Source organism: Neofelis nebulosa, chromosome 1 (assembly GCF_028018385.1).
Source record: "Neofelis nebulosa isolate mNeoNeb1 chromosome 1, mNeoNeb1.pri, whole genome shotgun sequence".
Taxonomy (NCBI): Eukaryota; Metazoa; Chordata; class Mammalia; order Carnivora; family Felidae; genus Neofelis; species Neofelis nebulosa.
Window position 1 is genome coordinate 138,748,019 of NC_080782.1, and position 20,109 is coordinate 138,768,127.

The following is a 20,109-nucleotide window of genomic DNA, read 5'->3' on the forward strand; positions in this document are numbered from 1 at the left end:
AATTTTTTTTTAAATGTTTATTTATTTCTGAGACAGAGACAGAGCATGAATGTAGGAGGGGCAGAGAGAGAGGGAGACACAGAATCCGAAGCAGGCTCCAGGCTCTGAGCTGTCAGCACAGAGCCTGACGCACAAACCGTGAGATCATGACCCAAGCGGAAGCCGGTCGCTTAACCGACTGAGCCACCCAGGGGCCCCTAACTGAGTCAATTTTTAAAGAGAAAAATTTATTGAAGTCTCAATTTTCTTACTGTACATAAATATTACTGAATATCTAATTAAGTTATTTTTTTTTATTTTTTTTTTTAATGTTTATTCATTCTTTAGAGAGAGAGAGACACACACACAGACAGGGGTGAGTCGGAGGGACTGAGACACAGGGAGACAAAGAATCCGAAGCAGGCTCCAGGCTCTGAGCTGTCAGCACAGAGCCCCTCTTCACGAACTGTGAGATCACGACCTGAGCCGAAGTTGGACGTTTAACTGACTAAGCCACCTAGGCGCCCCTAATTAAGTTAATTTTCTAACTATCCAGGTCTGACCACTTTCTAGTAACTAGGATATGACTATTTCATAGGTCCTCAAAGTATCTTTTATTCCTCCTCTTTGCAATTTCACAGGTGAATTTACACTCTCACTGGTAAATACCCCTTATCACAGCTAGATTCTCAATAGTTGGAATAGGAGGGAATGTTTCATTTGAGAACGTCCAGCACCCCAAACATTTATTATATACACAGCCAGAGAAGCATACATCACCCTCATCTCCTGATCCTTTAAGCATGATGGGAATGAAAAATCAAGTAGAGATCTTATCAAATTTGTATTAATGGAATATTCACCATATCAATGTCGATGAGGAGGCCATCTCATTGTCTATAAACGTAAACATGGCTGAAAACCCCAAACACAGGAACGGTATTAAACTCCAAGCCATCGGGGCGCCTGGGTGGCTCAGTCGGTTAAGCATCCGACTTCAGCTCAGGTCACGATCTCGCGGTCAGTGGGTTCGACCCCTGCGTTGGGCTCTGGGCTGATGGCTCAGAGCCTGGAGCCTGCTTCCCATTCTGTGTTTCCCTCTCTCTCTGCCCCTCCCCCGTTCATGCTCTGTCTCTCACTGTCTCAAAAATAAATAAATGTTAAAAAAAAAATTTAAAAAAAAAAAAAAAAACTCCAAGCCATCAAGGAAAGTCTTGTTCTGCTTTGGAGCACTTACTCTCATTCAACAAATACTTACTGAATATTTACTCTGTACCAGGCACAGTGCAAGGGTCTCAGGATACAGCAGTGAACCTGTCCCAGAGAAAGTCTCACCATGCCTCTTCAAGACTACCGACTTCCGTGCCTCCCTTAACTATATTTTTTATTCTGATTAAAAAGGATATTCTCCTGTACCTGAGCAAAACTAAAAACAGCTGGTCCCAGGAGTTATGTCCTATACGGTTGCAGCAAACCCTGCAATGGGGAACGCTGGACCATTGCACCTAGGGAAGCTCAGTTCCTGCAAGATGGTGGTCACAACATTTTCATCCAATGATTAATATACAACCTGTTTCACAGAAGTTTCTCTTTAAAGATGCCTTATTTAATACATGTTATTAAGTCATTAACATTGAACTCAGAGCCAACAGCACTAAAACTCATACCTCCATGAAGCCCATGTAACATACTTTTCTCCATAAAGCATATGACAACCTTTTGGAGTTCAGGAACACCAGAGAGTACTTTGGTGCTACACTGGGGGCCATTTTAAGCAGCAAAATCCAAAGGCCTCAAAAATGCACCAAAAAGCAAAAGAAGGTAGAACATCACCTTGTTCGATTTTAGGTGGGAACATGCACATCAGGTACTTTGAATTTTTTGCCACTCCACACATGTGAATATCCGTGAATGCCTGGAAAAGCACCAAGAATGTGGATTTGAGGGTTAAAAATAAATGTTAGCAAGGAGAGAAAACTGCAAATATAGAATCTCTTAATCATGAGGATCAGCCCTAACTGATGAGGAGAATATTCTCTTTAAATACATTCCCATCTAATGAGTAAGAAATGACAGAATTCCAATACCATCATTATGCAACTCCTAATGAACTAATGGAAGTAGGAAAGTACCAACTGCTGCTAACTTCACAAAAAGAAAGACAACCTTTGAGCTTCCTGATGGAAGAAGAGAACTGATGAAACCTCTCCATCTTACAACCAATTTAAAGGAAAGACAAGATGCAATGTTTTTACTATTCAACTTTGAGACAACCCATTTTTTAATCTGATGTCCTCAACGGAAGGAGATTTTATGCAACTCAGTCTCCCCATTGTCTAATATAACACATAATACAGAGCAGACATTTGTTAAAGGCCTATTGCAGAAATGAGTGAATGAATGAATGAATGAATGAATGAACGAACAGAGAAACTACCTCTTGCAAGGTCAGGAATGTTAATTTCTAAGATCATGTCTTTTTCAAGGAGAGAAGGAAAGAAAAAGGTATGGACAGGCAGGCAATTTATAGCTCTGAGAGGTACTACAAGGAGAGTAACACCTCACAAATGAAAGGTCATTTATACTGTGATTTCAACTCTCCAAAACAGAGCTATGAACCAGAGGAAAAAAATTTACTTAAAGGAGGTCACAAAATGTGTACTCTGCTCATTAAACAAAAAGAGCCCCTAAACTATATTTTACCTTAATTTTAAAATAATCCTGATCAGTTTATTATTAGAAATCAAACATAAAAGGAAAAATTGAAGTGACTAGTCAAAACATGACAGAGAACCAAGAAGACAACTTTATACACCTCAATAGATTCACAGTCTATGCATAACAGCACACTAAATGATGTGCAAAATGAGAACCCTGACTCAGCAAGATCTGAGTATGTTTAGAAAACACTGAGAAGGGGCGCCTGGGTGGCGCAGTCGGTTAAGCGTCCGACTTCAGCCAGGTCACGATCTCGCGGTCAGTGAGTTCGAGCCCCACGTCAGGCTCTGGGCTGATGGCTCAGAGCCTGGAGCCTGTTTCCGATTCTGTGTCTCCCTCTCTCTCTGCCCCTCCCCCGTTCATGCTATGTCTCTCTCTGTCCCAAAAATAAATAAAAAACGTTGAAAAAAAAAAAAATTTAAAAAAAGAAAACACTGAGAAGTGTACTTGAAAAGGTTACCATTTGAAAAAATACTAAAAGAAAACATTTTAGTATAAATTCAGTCTTCTAATTGGTCTAACAGGCCAGTGACTAATAATGCCAGATAAATGAGAAAGTACTTCAGAAAAGTCAGTAGCTGTTTCATATGTAGTTCTCATAATGAAATTATATTTTTCTTCCTGACTATAGCGCCAATTTCCTAATTTAGAAAAATATAATTACAAGTAACAGCCTCATGTAGGCAAAGGTCACAAAATTAAAAGGTTTATTCAAGGGAATCAACGTTTGAGAATTTTATTTCGGAAGCTAATAGTGTCAATTTTCATCATAGCAAGAACTTGACGTTGTAACTGACAGTAAATCATGAACAACCAAGTCAACTTCTACACAATTCTAGAATGAAACATGCAACAAGTGATAGAAAATCTTAAACTACCACTTCTCCAGACTAAGGATTTGTTTCGGCCCGGACCAAACCAAGAGAATCCTTCTCAAAATTAAGGGCAAAAGCCTGAAGAGAGAGACACAGAATTTAAAGACACTTAGGCCCCAATAGGAACACCAGGGTTAAGGTCTAGTGTTTCTTACAGAGATCGGGGCTCTCTTACCTGAGCAAGAAAGAAAAGTTCCAAAACATAATGAAGACTGCATTCCCTAGAAACTGAAACCCCCCCCCCACCCCAATCACTATCTATCTGATAGGTTTACAGCAATAAAAATATCACGTTCAAAACTATGTTATTGTCATGATGTTCTGGTATGCAACCAAGTTCACAAGCTAATTACTAAAAAATAATTCAATATGGCAATTTTAAAATTTTTTTTTTTTTTAACGTTTATTTATTTTTGAGACAGAGAGAGACAGAGCATGAACAGGGGAGGAGCAGAGAGAGAGGGAGACACAGAATCTGAAACAGGCTCCAGGCTCTGAGCTGTCAGCACAGAGCCCGACGCAGGGCTCGAACTCACGGACCGTGAGATCATAACCTGAGCCGAAGTCAGACGCTAAACCGACCGAGCCACCCAGGCGCCCCAATATGGCAATTTTAAATTTTAGGAATTGCTTATTACTAGACCTCGTCTATATTCTGGTGGGAATGCAAAAGGGCATACAGCTGCTTAGGAAAATTGGGGCAGTTTCTAATACACTTACACACACACACACTTCACTTATGACCCAACAATTCCAACCCTAGAAATTTACCAAATGACATGAAAACTTAAATTCACCAAAACGAAAAAAAAAACAAAACAAAAAACTGCACACGGGTGTTTGGGCAGCTTTATTCCTAACTGCCAAAATAGGGAAACTTAACGCTTCGCACAGTGAATGGATAAACATGCTGAGGTACATCCACATGAGGGAATACTGACCAGCAGCAAAAAGAAATGACACAGGCTTCACCACGGATGAATCTCAAATACACCATACGAAGTGGAAGAAGCTAGCTTCAAAAGGCTACGTACCACAGGCCATTCTGACAAAGTCAAAATTAAAGACACCAAGAAGAGACCAGGGATTGCTAGTGGCTGGGAGTGGGGAAAGGAGTTGACTACAAGTGGGGCAGCAGGAGGTAATATTTTGGACTAATGGAATTGTTTTGTGCATCAATTATAGGGGCAGTGAATTTTAGCGTGCAAAAATTTAAGAACAGGAGAAACAGGAGTGCCTGGGTGGTTCAGTTGGTTAAATGGCCCACTCTAGATTTGGGCTCAGATAATGAGCTCAAGGTTTGTAAGGCCCACGTTAGGCTCTGCACTGACAGCGAGGAACCTGCTTGAAAGTCTGTTTCCTGGTCTTGCTACCCCTCCCCCCAACACGCACACTGGCTCTCTCTCTCGATAATAAATAAACATTTTATTTATCAATTTTTTTAATGTTTATTTATTTTTGAGAGAGAGACAGAGTGCAAGAGGGGGAGGGGCAGAGAGAGAGACAGAGACACAGAATCTGAAGCAGGCTCCCGGCTCTGAGCTGTCACCACAGAGCCCGACGCAGGGCTCGAACGCATGAACCATGAGACCATGACCTGAGCCAAAGTTGGACGCTCATTGGACTGAGCCACCCAGGGGCCCCAATAAATAAACATTTTTAAAAAGAGAAAGAAAAAACTGTATCTAATATAAAAAATACCTTGGGAAAAAATCAGAATTAAGTGAAATGCTCAAAAAATTGAGTATTTCCTTTAAGTTTTCCAGGTAGCCCATAAATGCATTTAATGTCAACTTCCACCATCTAAAAAAAAAAAAGAAAGAAAGAAAAACCTTTCTATAAAGTATTTCTCTACTTTTAAGCCTGAGTAACAAAGTCAGATGCTTGTGTTTGTTGCTTTACTTAAAGGAGAACCAACGTATTTGTTAGAGATATCTCATACGACTCTGATGATTCAGACTAAAGTGGTTTGGAGTGAGCAGGGTGCCTCTGGAGGCATTTAATCAAGGTTCTTCCATGTTAAATCTCCCTAATAAAAAAGATAAAATGATCAATCCATTCATTCAACAAAAGAGCAATCACAAGAGGCCTATCATGTGCCAAAACAGGAAGTCAAATGGCACCCAAGACAATCACAATCCCTGCCACATCACACAGCTTAAACAAATAATAATATAAAGATGATATGAACATGAGAATTATAGTGCTTTCAGAGCACACAGCAAGGGAACATAAGTTCTGTAAGTTCTGTATCTCCCATTAGGATCTACACCTTAAAACGCCTACTATCTTGGTGAACTCAGAAACGCAGCTAAAAGCGCATGCACCAGAGTGGTCACTACCCAATCACCCCTCGATGTTTAGGGAGGGAAAGCAGGCAAAGACCATGTCCACAGAATACTATCCAGCAGTGCAGCCATCACTCCCCTACAGTAAGGTCCTCTCCAGGGAACTACCAGATATGCATAGTTGTCACCTTCCCACCAGCAGGGAACTTTCCCTAATTCACAATACCATAATCATGAACTTCTCTTGTTGAGAAGTATTATTTTCAAGGGTGCAGGGAGGGTGAAATAATAAAGAAAAGGAGAGAAAAGAAAAGAAAAAAACTAGTAAAGATGCTGGGGGGCAAAAAGCCTGAGTTAAGTATATAGATTTTTGCAGTGAGGTCTTAAAAACAAATTAAGGAAGTTTAAGGAAACTAAAACAGAGGCATTACAACCACACCCCTGCTTCTTTCTGTTATGAAAAAGGAAGCCAAGATATGTAAAAAGAGGGCTGCCTGCAGGTGTTTTGGCATGAAGTTACCAGGCACAGAGGTAAAATTACATAACCCCAAGGACTAAAAAGAGTGTGTGATGAATACTCAGCTATGCCAGTTACCAGAAACATTTTCCATCCCAAGCATCCTAATTACACAATGCTTCTGGGACCACACTGGGGCCCACAGGACCAGGGTTAATAACTCAGTGCCAAAAAAACAGAAAAGCTTCCAACAACTGTTAAACAAACATGAATTAAAATAAAGTGCCTCTTGGCATGTATAGATTTATAAGAGCAGAAGAGCGAGAGAAATTTACTAGCAACTTACTGAAAGTCCATTTCAGAGGAATGAGATACTGAGTAGGTTCTATCAAGAAGCAAGAAGTGGAAACAAATTAATGCAGTTCCACAGGCCCTTTTCCAAAGTTCTTGCAGTCAAACGTGATTGGGAATTCTGAATTCTAGGGGCGTCTGAAGGGTGATACATGTGTATGCACCATATATTCTGTGCAAAGGCCGGGAAGATACAGGACAGAACATTATAATCAGACACTTAACTATTTCTGCACTGAAACCTACAAATTCATGAAAAAGAGACACAACAGCTCAAAACAAGTTTCATGGAAAAAAACACAATTTGTGCCAAACATACAAGAAAATATTTTTGGTTTTCAAAGCACTCTGGATGTTAGAATAGTTGATATGAAATTACGGTCCCCTAGAATGGTAGCCATTACTCAATTACTAATTGTATATACAAAATGTTACTGGTAACCTCACTGTCATGTGCTGGTTTTCTTGTGGAATTTTGGTGAACACAAAATAATTCTACAAGTCTTCTTCAGGTTCACACAGAACATGTCCTATATACTCTAGCCACTCCTAATTTTTTTTTTTTTTTTGAAAGAGAAAAGGTGGGGAGGAGCAGAGAGAGATGATAACAGAGGATCTGAAGTGGGCTCCATGTTGACAGCAGAAAGCCTGATGCAGGGCTCAAACTCACAAACTATGAGATTATGACCTGAGCTGAAGTCACATGCTTAAGCGACTGAGCCACCCAGGCACCCCCACTCTTAAATTTCCTTACCACAAATTCTCCTACTAGAGCAGTTTACAAAATATCTAACCCTTAAATTTACAGAGGAACTGCTAAATCCAATTTTGCCACCATGAAAGCCATGTTCTTTGAATGGAATTTAACATAATGAATTCATTATAAAACGGCTTGTTCTCATTTTGCCACAAAAGGCTATAACTGGTAAAGGGGTCTGTGACCTAGGAAGCTGCAGCAAATGAGTTACAAAAAAGGACCCTGATATGTCATAAATGACAAGATACAATAACCAGAAAACCCTATTATCATAGTGCATTTATATGTACACAGTTACGGACTATGTACAATACAGACACCATACTACATACACAATATACTGTTACTGAAGTAAACTGTTTCCACTTGGGGGAACACACATATTCCTCATCAACAAGGGTATGAAAGAGAGTAAAGCAGAAGTGCAGCTACACTAAACTATTAAGACCTCTTCCATCCTGATGCCCCAGGAAAAATACAACTCAATGATATTATAAATATATGCTAAAACTAACACATTTTTGATGAGCAACAGTTTTTGCCTTCTTATACTTTAGATAACTTTAAAAAGTAGACTGTTTTTATCACTTAGGTTTCTTAACATTTTCAGGGGCATCTGAGACGATGCCTTAAATTATTCTTGATAAATCTCCCTTTAACAAATTTTCCAAACTTTAAAAATCCTCTAATTTTGCTGCTGGACTTAGCAACAATTGCTAATAAGCAATGAATACAATGGCATCCCTAAGGATTCTGGGTATGAAACTATAAAGAGAAGTTGCTATTAACCTGGTCCTCTTGCAAATGTTGTCCGTGCATTTCTTGTCTCACTTTCACACCCCTATCCCAATTAAAAAGGGAACTTCAAATTTAAGAGCTAAGAGATATGTATAAAGACAAGGAGAAATCAGTCATTGTCAAACCCTGCAGCACATTGGAATCACCTGTAGTAACCTAAAATGTAACAATGTCCTGGCCCCACTCCCCAGATTCAGATATCAATTAGCAGGGATAAAAGCCCAGTATCTACCATTTTAAGGTCCCCAGAAAACGTTAATGTGAAGTCAGGGCTGAGAGCCACTGGTATACACTGCCTTTTCCACAAATGCTTTCTCTTATTTAAAAAAAAAAAAATTTATAAATATGTTTATTTTTGAGAGAGAGAGAGAGAGACAGCATAGGTGGGGGAGGGGCAGAGAGCGAGGGAGACACAGAATCCGAAGCAGGGTCCAGGCTCTGAGCTGTCAGCCCAGAGCCCAAAACGGGGCTCAGGAGCTGTGAGATCATGACCTGAGCAGAAATCGGACGCTTAACCAACTTGAGCCACCCAGGCTCGCCTCTCTTATTTTTAACTCAGTGGTAATACTCCCTACAGCAAAGGCTGCAAGCATTATCTTTAAAACTACCCATTTTTCTTCTCATTTCCTCGGTCACAGAAAAAAAAAAAAAAATTACTGATTTTCAATTGGAAAATTTTAAACAAGTGCATATAGTAAAATTCACTTCGACTTATCTCATATTGTCATTCCCAACAATCAGGATTTTAGTTTTCAGTCAGTCCATTAGTAGCTGGTAACTGGAATGTGTATAAATAGCATAGCATACAATATACATACATACAGTACCCATGTCAGTTACCAACCTTAACAGATTATCAGAAAATAAATCAAAATCAAAGGAATGATTTCGAAGAGCTGATTACATTTTGATATTTCATTAAGTACAAATATTTTCAGAACCCCAATGTATAATGGAATATGAGCCACAATATGCCCTGACACTCACGTGAAAGAAGAAAGAACCCAGTAAATAATCTACCATTTTTAAATGAATATTGCTATTACAAGATTCCACATCTGTAAGATGTATATTTTCGATTCATATTGTTTTCATATCTCTAGAATAAAAGCACATAAAATAATATTAAAATCGTATTAAAAAATCTTATAAAAATCTGCATCTACAAACACCAGTATTTAAAAATGTCGCCAACAACTGACATGTGCTACTTCCACCTCCAAAACAATACTAATTAACGTCTGCTCTTCACATGAGGATTTTGCTAAAAGCTCTTGTAGGCATGTATTTGCACACCATAAAACTAGTGGAATACCAGGAATTTTCTCTATTCTCAGCCTATGACATTACCTGCTATGTTTGCCTACCATTTGAAAATATTCATTGCTAGACTATAAGTATTTCACAAAAATAGAAAACAAACATGACATAGACTGGCTATATGGGGAAAAAAACATTTTCACTTCCCTTTTTACTAGAGGGAAACTGTGACTTCACCTCTGACTCTAATACAACATGCTCTAAATCAATGCCAAGTACACCACCTGAAATTTAAACAAGTTAAAAAAATAGGTAACACAATTATTACAAAATATTCATAAGTCTGCTTTTATACTATTCACTTGCATCACAAAAGGTATTACATGGCCAAATTCAACTTATAATTTTAAGGTAAATAATTTGAATAATTACAATTCTAAAAGCAAAGCAAATTCTAAAAGCAAAGTATGAGTACATTCCAGGCACACTTCACTCAAGATAATATACAATAAAAGCAAAATCATATGTTAAAATCTAAGTTGGTGGAAAACATCCTACCCCAGGATTCTATTTTTTTCCTCCTCAAAAAAAAAAAAAAAAAAATTACTATTTTTCCTGATGGCAAAAATAATGCATGTTATAGCAGAAAATCCAAACGATACAGAGACACATAAAGAGTATAAAAATTAAAATCATTCTAAATGTCACTATTCATAAATAACTGCCATTAACATAAATATCCTTGCAGAGAATGGATGGATTTACTCTGTATATTCACAACTGCAACAATTACAATGACCAGAATTACAATGGTCAAAATCCTTCATATATACATACACATATCTCAATATACATGTACAATACACACACACACACACACTCTATATATATTACAGAAACAGAAACCTTTAAGATAACAACTTTCTTGAACTTAAAAATATATAAGTTATTCTACTTCTGCATTTTTATTTAAGCAAGCCAGTTTGGAGGTTACGTGTGTGTGTGTGTGTGTGTCTGTGTGTGTGTCTGTGTGTCTGTGTGTGTGTGTGTGTGTGTGTGTGTGTTGCTGTGCTTCAGGGAAGATTTAAAAATCTCTGTTTGCTTTATTTAAAAAAAAATCCTCTAGCTAAAATTTTCCAAAGCCTGGAAACATATATCTGTACTAACAGCAGCTGGCTGACGGCTTTCCAGAACTAGCCCATGGTCCCAAGCAAAACTGCAAAGCAGACAAATGTTTTCATGGCATCCCACCTCTTGGGTCAGAAAGAACACCTCACCAGCAAGTAGCTTAGAAGAGTCCACCCACCAGGCATGTGACTTGAGCATTTCACTCAAACCGTCCCAGGATTCATTTCATTACATTTCAATTCCAAAATTCTCTGTGATTTGCCCCTGCCTCCCCATGCCCCCACCAATTTTTTTTTTTTTTTTTTTTTTTTTTTTTTTTTTTTTTTTTTTTTGCTTTTCTCAAGATGGGTAAAAACTATCCTTTCCTCCTATCTTACTATGATTCCATGATTCAAGTCGAACCCTTCCTCTGACTGATAAACTCCCATTTCCCCAAGGTACCTGCTGTCCTCTAGGTGTGACTAAAGAAATGCGATGAGATCAAAAGCCTGGGCAATGTGCAATTTTTGGAGAGGAGAGAGGGCAGCGACTCAGAAAAAAAATTTCTAAATAAGTTCACAGGTACAAATTTTAATTTAAGGTAAAATTTTTACGAGTTTCAGGTAAAAAAGGTACAATGTTACAACTTAGATAACTGATTTTATTGACTCAAAGTTAGTCAATATGAAAACTAACAGTGTTTTAGGTCCTAAAATATTCATACCTGAGCATATTTAAGATAGCAACATAGAAGCAGCTCTCTAATCTTTCATCCCATCCGTTACATTTGTACAACCCTTTAAAGTTCAAAGTGCATTTATATGCATTATTTATTTTCATTCTCAAAACAAGTAGATGCAGTGGTCACTATTGATTGCCTCTTTAACAGATCCATTTGCTTCCATGTTCTTCTTTCCCACAACTTTTAAAAATATCCACCCTTTGGAGCACCTGGGTGGCTTAGGTGGTTAAGCGTCCAACTTCGGCTCAGATCATGATCTCACAGTTTGTTAGTTTGAGCCCCACGTCGAGCTCTGTGCTAACAGCTCAGAGCCTGGAGCCTGCTTCAGATTCTGCGTCTCTTTCTCTCTGCCCCTCCCCGGCCCGCTCGTGCTCTCTCTCTCTCTCTCAAAAATAAACATTAAAAGAAAATTAAAAAAATATATAAACATCCGCCCCTCACCATGTAACTCAGGAAAATGTGACCCCATTCCCTATGGCAGGGGATATATCCTGATTAACAGAAGCCAGCCATGATAACCCCATACCCTTTGTCATGACTGGCGAGGAAGTACACATGACCTAATTCTGGTCAATAAAACATGAAAGGAAAAGTATGCTGGTGAGCTTGTGCAAAACATTTCCTGGCCAATGCATGTCTAGATGTGATCTTGCTACCACCCTGAGGATGAATCCAACACAAAGAGAAGAGCAGAGCCAAAAACATCACTGAGAGGCAGACCAAAGCTCTGAAAAACTAACCTAGCCTACCTCAGTATTTCAGTGTTCCATATCAGAAACTACCTACTGCCTTTCAGGCAGTATAATGAGGCAACACCAAGATAAACAGTCTACCCCATTTGTCTTTTCCTCCCCAACCTGGACCTCCTTTCTTATACCTAAAAGTTTTCCTTTTTGCTTGAGCTGAGCTAGACAAGACAGGAGGACAGCTATTCTAAGCTGCTAGGCCAGCCAGCATGCTTTGTACCAAGCTCAAGGGCTCCTGCTACACCTCAAGGGTATGGCATTTCCTCTTCCCAGGGACAACTTCCTCTACCAATTCACTCCAGCAGTCCCTACACAGGCTGAGCAGATGTTGGGATTCTAAGAAGGCTCCTCTCTACATAAAAACTGAAAGGAAGAATACGAAATCAGATCAGGGACCATATAGGGAAATATGGGAGAACTGCAGCTTGATCACCTGACTACATAATTAAACAATTTACCCTGAGGTCTGAATGAATACAGCCAGGAATACAAGAATTTCTTTCTTTTTTATAAGAGGATGCTATTAAATCAATCTCTAAGAGAGAGCATAAGCTAGATGATATAATAGAAGCAGATACCCTCTTTAATATATTAACCAAGAGCTCCTAAGCTAAAAAGGGGATCATTAAAAAATCTACATCTTAAACATTTTATGGCAAATAAAATATAAAAATGTACATTCCCAAGACAATCTTTGAATGTAAGGCCAAGGCCTTTCCTTCAAGTATGGATGGATGTACAGACTGCAGTTTTATTTTGTCTTTCTTGAGAAAACCACACCTACTATAAATCACCTGTGATTTCCAGTTTCTGTTTCATAAACATAGAAAGACATCTCACAGAGCTTAAAAGCAATCTTATTATAGAGTTTTTTTGAGATTTTTAGGGTGTTTTCCCCTAACTGTTTAAAAAGTTCTGGGGCGCCTGGGTGGCTTGGTCGGTTGGGCGTCCGACTTCGGCTCAGGTCATGATCTCACGGTCCGGTCCGTGAGTTCGAGCCCCGCGTCGGGCTCTGTGCTGACAGCTCAGAGCCTGGGGCCTGTTTCAGATTCTGTATCTCCCTCTCTCTCTGCCCCTCCCCTGTTCATGCTCTGTCTCTGTCTCAAAAATAAATAAACGTTAAAAAAAATTTTTTAAAGTTCTTACCCACACCTACATTCCCCTATAACTTTTGCCTCCAAAGTTCACTGAATAATGTTTCATTCAACTACATAATTAAGACATCAAGTACAACTGCCATCAACAACTTGTTGGGTGCAAACACAAATAATTCTTGGTAAGTATCAAATAACTAGTGGGATTAAAAGTGCAAAAACAGGGGTGCCTGGGTGGCTTAGTCAGTTAAGCATCCAACTTTGGCTCAGGTCATGATCTCATGGTTCGTGGGTTCAAGCCCTGTGTCGGACTCTGTGCTGACAGCAAGGAGCCTGGAGCCTCCTTTGAATTATGTGTCTCCTTCATTCTCTGCCCCTCCAATGCATGCACTCTGTCTGTCTCTCTCAAAAAATAAATAAACATTAAAAATTTTTTTTAAAAAAAGGAAAGAAAGTAAAGTTCATAAACAAACTAAAGAGGGGTGCCTCGGTGGCTCAGTTGGTAGAGCATTCAGCTCTTGGTCTGGCTCAGGTCATGATCTCATGGTTCATGGGATCAAGCCCTGCATCAGGCCTCTGCAATGACAGCATGGAGCCTGCTTGGGATTCATTTTCTCCCTCTCTCTCCCTCTCTCTCTCTCTCCCTCTCTCTCTCTCTCTCTCTCTCTCTCTCTCTATCTCTCTCTCTCTCTGATCCTCCCCTTCTCACACTCACACCCTCTCTCTGTCAAAATAATAAAACACTAAAAACATATTTAAAAAGGGGCACCTGGGTGGCTCAGTTGGTTAAGCGGCCGACTTCAGCTCAGGTCAGGATCTCACAGTTCATGAGTTCAAGTCCCGCATCCAGCTCTGTGCTGACAGCTCAGAGCCTGGAACCTGTTTCAAATTCTCTGTCTCCCTCTCTCCACCCCTCCCCCACTCACACCCTGCCCTTCTCTCTCTCTTTCAAAAATAAACATTAAGAAAAATGTTTTTAATATTAACAAAAAACACTAGAGCCTAGTCTACTGCCATTCGATGTAGCATGGGCATCAAGCAGTAAATGAATGCATTCTTCTAAGTGGGTTTGAACAGGTAGGGTTAAGAGAGTCTCCTGCAACAGCAGGCTGTTCCCAAGAGTCTCTGCCTATTCTAGCCACCAATCAACCTTCTAACAACTCATCTGTATCTTAAGAAAAAGGCTATTCTGAGATTTTACTTAATTCCAGTGAAAGCTGTAAAAACAAATGTGGATGTGATTTAGGCATATGTGGACATGACTTAGCTATGGATTTCCACGAAAGTAAGTTATAACTGTATGATACATCTATCATTAGTAAAGGAAATGACCAAAGTGTGTGTCTTTGCTACCAAATACATACCCACTTCAAGATCATTGTCAAGAATTTTTTTCTCATTAAAAAAAAATGATGGGCAGGGACTGGCAGGGGAGAATATAACCAGTCACTTACTATAGTTTAAGGACAAATCACCACACACCTTCCTGAGCTCCCCTTACAGGAGGAAACCCAAACATTTATGGTTTCTAAATCCCAGCTTTGAGCGAGGAGCTAGAAAAAACATGCCTAATAGCAGGCTCCAAAGTGTCTGCAAAACTTATCTGTCCTCACATCTCTCTCTCATTCCTTATTTTCTGAGTAATACAGAGCCTTTCCAAACTCACTTCACATTAACAGATAATACACACTTGATTCTACACATTAATAATCCCAAATACAGTTCTGTCCTAGAGACTGTCACTAAAGTATACTCTGAAGTAGCTTTTGTCGACAGAACCATTCTGTCTGTTCCTATAGAATCTCTATAATTAGAGAACTACAGACACCTCAAAAACTGCCATTTCCAAAAAAGAAGTTACATTTTGAAGAACTGACACCCAGAAATACACTAACAACACCAATCAATACCACTAAGCACCAACCACTCGAGAAAACACAAAGAGGATGGAAAATTATAAAAACAACAGATCGGTGAGTTTAAGACTCTGAAGTCAGAAAAAGAAAATGATTTAAATACGCACTCTGCTAGATCTTAAAAAGGTTGCCTAAACTCTGGATGACCATTTCCTAATGTCAAAAACAAGGGTTATATGCCATCTAACAAATAGAGTTGTCTTAACAGTATGATCTATATACTCCCTCTACAAAGTAGGCACTTAATAAATTTTAACAGGTATTAGTGTTGTCACTGGAACGTTTAAGACAATACAGATTCAGTTATAATGTTAATCCTTTTTGGAAACCTAGAGGGCAATAGTTAGTAAAACCCATCAAACAATTTTCCTCGTGAGTATACACAGACTTAAATACTGTTACCGTGAGGGTAGTATTTTTTGAAGCACTTCTCTGATAGGGATAAATTTAGGGGTTAAATTATTTTAGGGCCATTTAATACTTAAGATAACTAAAAACCTTATACATATTACCCAGAACTGTGGACATTTCCCATTTTATCATTCCACTGTTATGGTCAATTCTCTTTGTACACAGATTCCTTACATTTCAGTTTACTCATAATGAATCTCACTACGAATCTATTAACAATAATCTAACTCTCCAATGACCTGTGTTTTGCTTTGTTGTTTGATATTTCAGCATTCCCAAGGGGTACCTGGGTGGCTCAATCAGTCAGGCGCCCGACTTCAGCTCAGGTCATGATCTCATGGTTCACGGGTTCGAGTCCAGCATTGGGCTTTGGGCTGACAGCTCAGAGCCTGGAGCCTGCTTTGGATTCTGTCTCTCCCTCTCTCTCTCTGCCCTCCCACACTCACTCTTGCGCTCTCTCTCTCTTTCTCTCTCTCTCAAAAATAAACACTTAAAAAATTTAATACTTCAGCATTCCCTTTATAGTTTGATACATCCTTTTGGGAAACCCTCTGAAATTTAAACAACCACTTGTTCCATTCTGAAAATCTCTGAATCTATAAACTACACTAGAATAATAGTCTATTGCCAGTATGCAGGGGATTACAGAGGGGATAGAGAAATAAACAGAGAGCTGCCCATTTCTTCCAAAGGCACATTTTTCACAGCCTGGATTCATTTCATATAAAACCAATTACCAGATTACCAGACACACCCATATTCAAGTTCAAGTAAAGAAACAGGACAAAGCCAGGTATGAAGTGTTTCAGATTACATACTTTTTTGCTTCCCTCCCATCAGCAGGAACGGTAACAACTTGATTATTCTGTTATAGTTTGTTTCCTTCCACTTACCATCCTTATTTGCCGACCTACTTCCTTTAAGCATAAAATCTGTACATTTGGACCTTTATATCTCAAACTGACTCATTTTTAAATACAAGGCATTCTGGACTTCCATGGCCTGATATCCACCTATTTTCACAGCTTCCTCTCCCACACAGACCTCGTGGCACAGGAGCCTCATGTCCAGACCAACAGGCCCTATAATACCCAACCACACACACATACACGAAGCCCCCGTTTTGTCCCTTAACGTATTTTAATGCCCAAATGGAGTGTTAGCAGCTCTAAAGTCATTCATAATTCCTCACTCAAAAATTAGTATCTCTTTGTCTCTCATACACACACACACACACACACACACACACACACACACACACACCATGCTTCCATGCACCTCTAATAAATCCCACAGGTGTCCTGTGTTGCAATTATCTCTGCATGTCCGAGTCTCCCTTTAAGACAGCTACAGGGTCTGACTCATCTTCATAGTCGACCCACTCTTCCATTCTAACCACAGAGTAAAGGTCCTTTGTACATGGTTAAGGTCCAGGTTGAACTACACTATTCCTTGATTTTAATCCCAGGCATTTTAGTTGAAGGAATAAATGAACAGCCTGTGTTGAAGATTTTGTTAATGGTTACCGCTTGGAAATCTAACAATGAAAATGTCAATAATTACATAATACATTAATTTTTGCATTGATGAATAGCAGAGGAGGGCAAAGAGCACAATAAATCATCCCTGAAGATGATCATTTTCTAAGATCCCCTACCGTCAAATGTCTCATATATATCAACATTAAAATTAACCTTTCTGTCCCCATTCTAATAAAAACTACCTGATGCATTTCCAGAAATGCAAGCTCCCTGTAAGCAAATGAGTCTGTACACTTCATAGAATCTATGCCAATGCAGTTTATTTGGTATCTTTCTTTCAATGCCCATAAATACAATTTTCACTTTATGTCCAACTATAAAAGCTAATATATACAAAATACAGAACACGGTTGGAACAAAGTTTGGGAATAGTTATGAAATACACTAAGCACATCTCTCCACCCCACCCCCCCCAAAAAGTTATTAAGAATGTCACAAACTGTAACTGATTTTTGGTGGAAAACGTTTTCTTAAACGGGCCTCATAATCTTTCTAATCCTGCCTTATTCTTACAATGTGTGTTTTCTTCCACTCTCTATTTACAGGGAAAGCAAATATTCCTCACAAATACATACAAGGCTTTAAAAAGTAGATATTTTCCATTTTAAAAAGTATTCTAAGTATTCCTTAGATGGAGCTCAACATCTTCTCCTCTCTGGGGGCAAATGTCATTCACAAGAAGCAACTGCACAGGAAATAAATACTGACTTATTTTCTTCACTTACTAAAAATCAGTAGGTTTCTAGTTTTCCAAGTAAAGTCGACGTTCTAAAACAAAAGGTTAAAAAGGGGTCACTTACTGGCCAGCCTGGGTCCTCATTACAAGTTACAACTAATTCGCACAGTGTAGCAACAGTAGCCATCTCCCACACAGACTCTCCCTGGCTCTCTCCCACCCATTAACTTTTCCTCCTTCTCTGGGGGAACTGGAAGGATCCTAACACAGGCCTAACTGCCCTCACCCCACGAGCACACACACATCTCCATCACCACCACCACCACCACCACCACCACCCCCCCCCCCGCCCAGAAAAGAAATGTGGGAGCTGTGGACGCTTCCGTGTGTCACTTCCCCTGCATGTGGGATAAACAAACAAACCAGCACAGTAACAGCAGCCAGCAGAGAAATTTTGTTACCCCCCACATATGCCTCGGTTAAGTTTTCAGCTAAGTCGAAAGCTCTATGAAATAGGTAAACCCCGGACCCCCCCCCCCCAGCCCCCAACAAACACGCCAGCGGGAAGTTTACCCCTGGAATGAATGCTGGCCCTTGACACCTCCTTCCAGCAGCCCGATGCCTCCCGCCCGGCCGCCCTCCCGAACCCCCCACTCCGAAGGTAATTGTCTTGGACACAATCGGGAGCGCTGGGGCTGCGCTCGCGACCTCAAAACCCCTCCCCGAGGAAGCCCCCGCCTCCTCCCGGCTCGCCCACCTCCCCCGCGTCCCCACTCGCGCCGCACCGCTCGGCAACTTCTGCACCCGCCCGGCCCGCCGCCCGCGGCCCCCTCCCCGCGCGCCCAGCCCTCCGCGCCCTCACCCCCGGCCGCGGCCCCTCCCGCCCACCCTCCGCCCGCCGGGATCCTCGCCCACCCCCTCCTCCGCGGCCCCCGCCCGCGGCGCCGCCCCCGCCGCACCCCCAGCCCTCCCGGCCCGGGACCCCAGCCCACCCAGCCCCACCCGGGAAGGAGGGAGCCGCGGCCGCGCAGAGGCTGCCGCCGGGCCGGGGCCGGCCGGCCGCGCGCCACCGCGGAGGGGGCTTTACCTCAGAGGCGCGGCCGCGAGCTCGCGGGGTCGGTCCCGGGCGCGGGCGGCGCCCCCTGCTCCGTCAGTCAGCGGCGGCGGGGGCAGCGGCGGCGGCACATCACACCCGCCGGCGACCGGAGGAGGAAAGCGAGCCACGCAGGGAGGGAGCGAGCGAGGTAGGGGGGGAAGGAACGAGCGAGGGAGGGAACGCAGCTCGGCTCGGACTCGGTCCCCGCACTACTGCCGGTGCCTCCTACCGCCGCCTCTGGCCGGAGAGTCGCCGCCCGGGTCGCTGCTGTCGCCACCGATGCAGCCGGGAATGAATGCACAGCGGCGCCTCGCTTATCCGGAGGTCAAACATCCTTCTGCCTCGAGCATCCGGATCGGCGCCGGACCCGGAAGTGAACACATGGAAAAAAAATAAAAAAAGGAAAGCGTCTCTCTAGCGGCGGTGGCCCCCAAGCTCCCGCATCAGCGAAAAGAGCCGAGTAGAGCCGAAGATTACACCGGCCTGTTCGGATTGGCCGGCTCGCCGACCGGAAGAACGGCGGCACGTTCATTGGCTGGCAAGGCGTATAAAAGCCAAGCCGCTCCTCCATTCCCCCACCTCCGCACGAGCGGTGCGTGAGGGGGAATGTGGAGTAATAGTGGATACGGGTACGTTTCCCTGGGCGAGGCCAGGGGAGGAGAGGCTTGACGAGGTCTCTGGGGAGAACTGGGAGGAAAAGGCTCCCGTGATTAAGGAGAGCTGCTAAAAATTCCGCGGCTTGGGTGAGCCAAGAGCCTAAGGGCGCCATTGTGCCAAGTCGGGTTGGCGAGGCTTTGCGGGGCACAGCCCTCCAGGTGCAGAATTTGGGGGCCCTGGCCTAAAGGAGTGACCTCACTGGGTTGACATCCCCCCCCTACATACACTTTGTTATAACCCCAGTGCTGTAGCAGGGATGCGGCTTATTAGAGATGGGAATTGCTCACGTTTGCATCCCAGCTGCTGCCTGTAGAGAACTCCGTTGGTGGGCTCAGGTCGTGTATAACGTGATCGTTACCATCTCAGTGTCTCAAGGGAACCTCCTGAAGTTTCGGGAGGCCAAACATCCGTCAGGTCGTCGAGTTGTCGAACACAGACTGGAACCGGTGTTTTCTAACTCCACTTCCCAGTCCAATCTGCCCACACGGAAAACGCAGAAGATGCCATTCTCTCTCTCTCTCTCTCTCTCTCTCTCTCTCTCTCTCTCTCGCTGTCTCTTAACAGCTGGTTAAGTGGGATGAAGATAATGCCACTTTGAAAGACCGCTATGGAAATGGATTCGCCGTGAAGGCATTTGCAG

The 20,109-nt window shown here is 41.8% G+C and overlaps 1 protein-coding gene across 9 annotated transcripts in view; it reads right to left on the minus strand.

The window, feature by feature from the left end:
• Window positions 1-19,278, minus strand: part of CSNK1G3 (casein kinase 1 gamma 3) — a 106,685-nt gene extending 87,407 nt beyond the window's left edge. For 3 of the 9 annotated variants that reach the window (XM_058737771.1, XM_058737782.1, XM_058737761.1), the window contains exon 1: window positions 18,804-19,271. The gene's annotated coding sequence lies outside the window, so the exon portion shown is untranslated. Of the gene's footprint in view, window positions 1-17,840; window positions 18,003-18,803 lie in introns of those variants that run through there. The other 6 variants (XM_058737743.1, XM_058737713.1, XM_058737740.1 and 3 more) reach the window with 4 other exon arrangements.
• Between the last annotated feature and the right edge of the window lie 831 nt (window positions 19,279-20,109).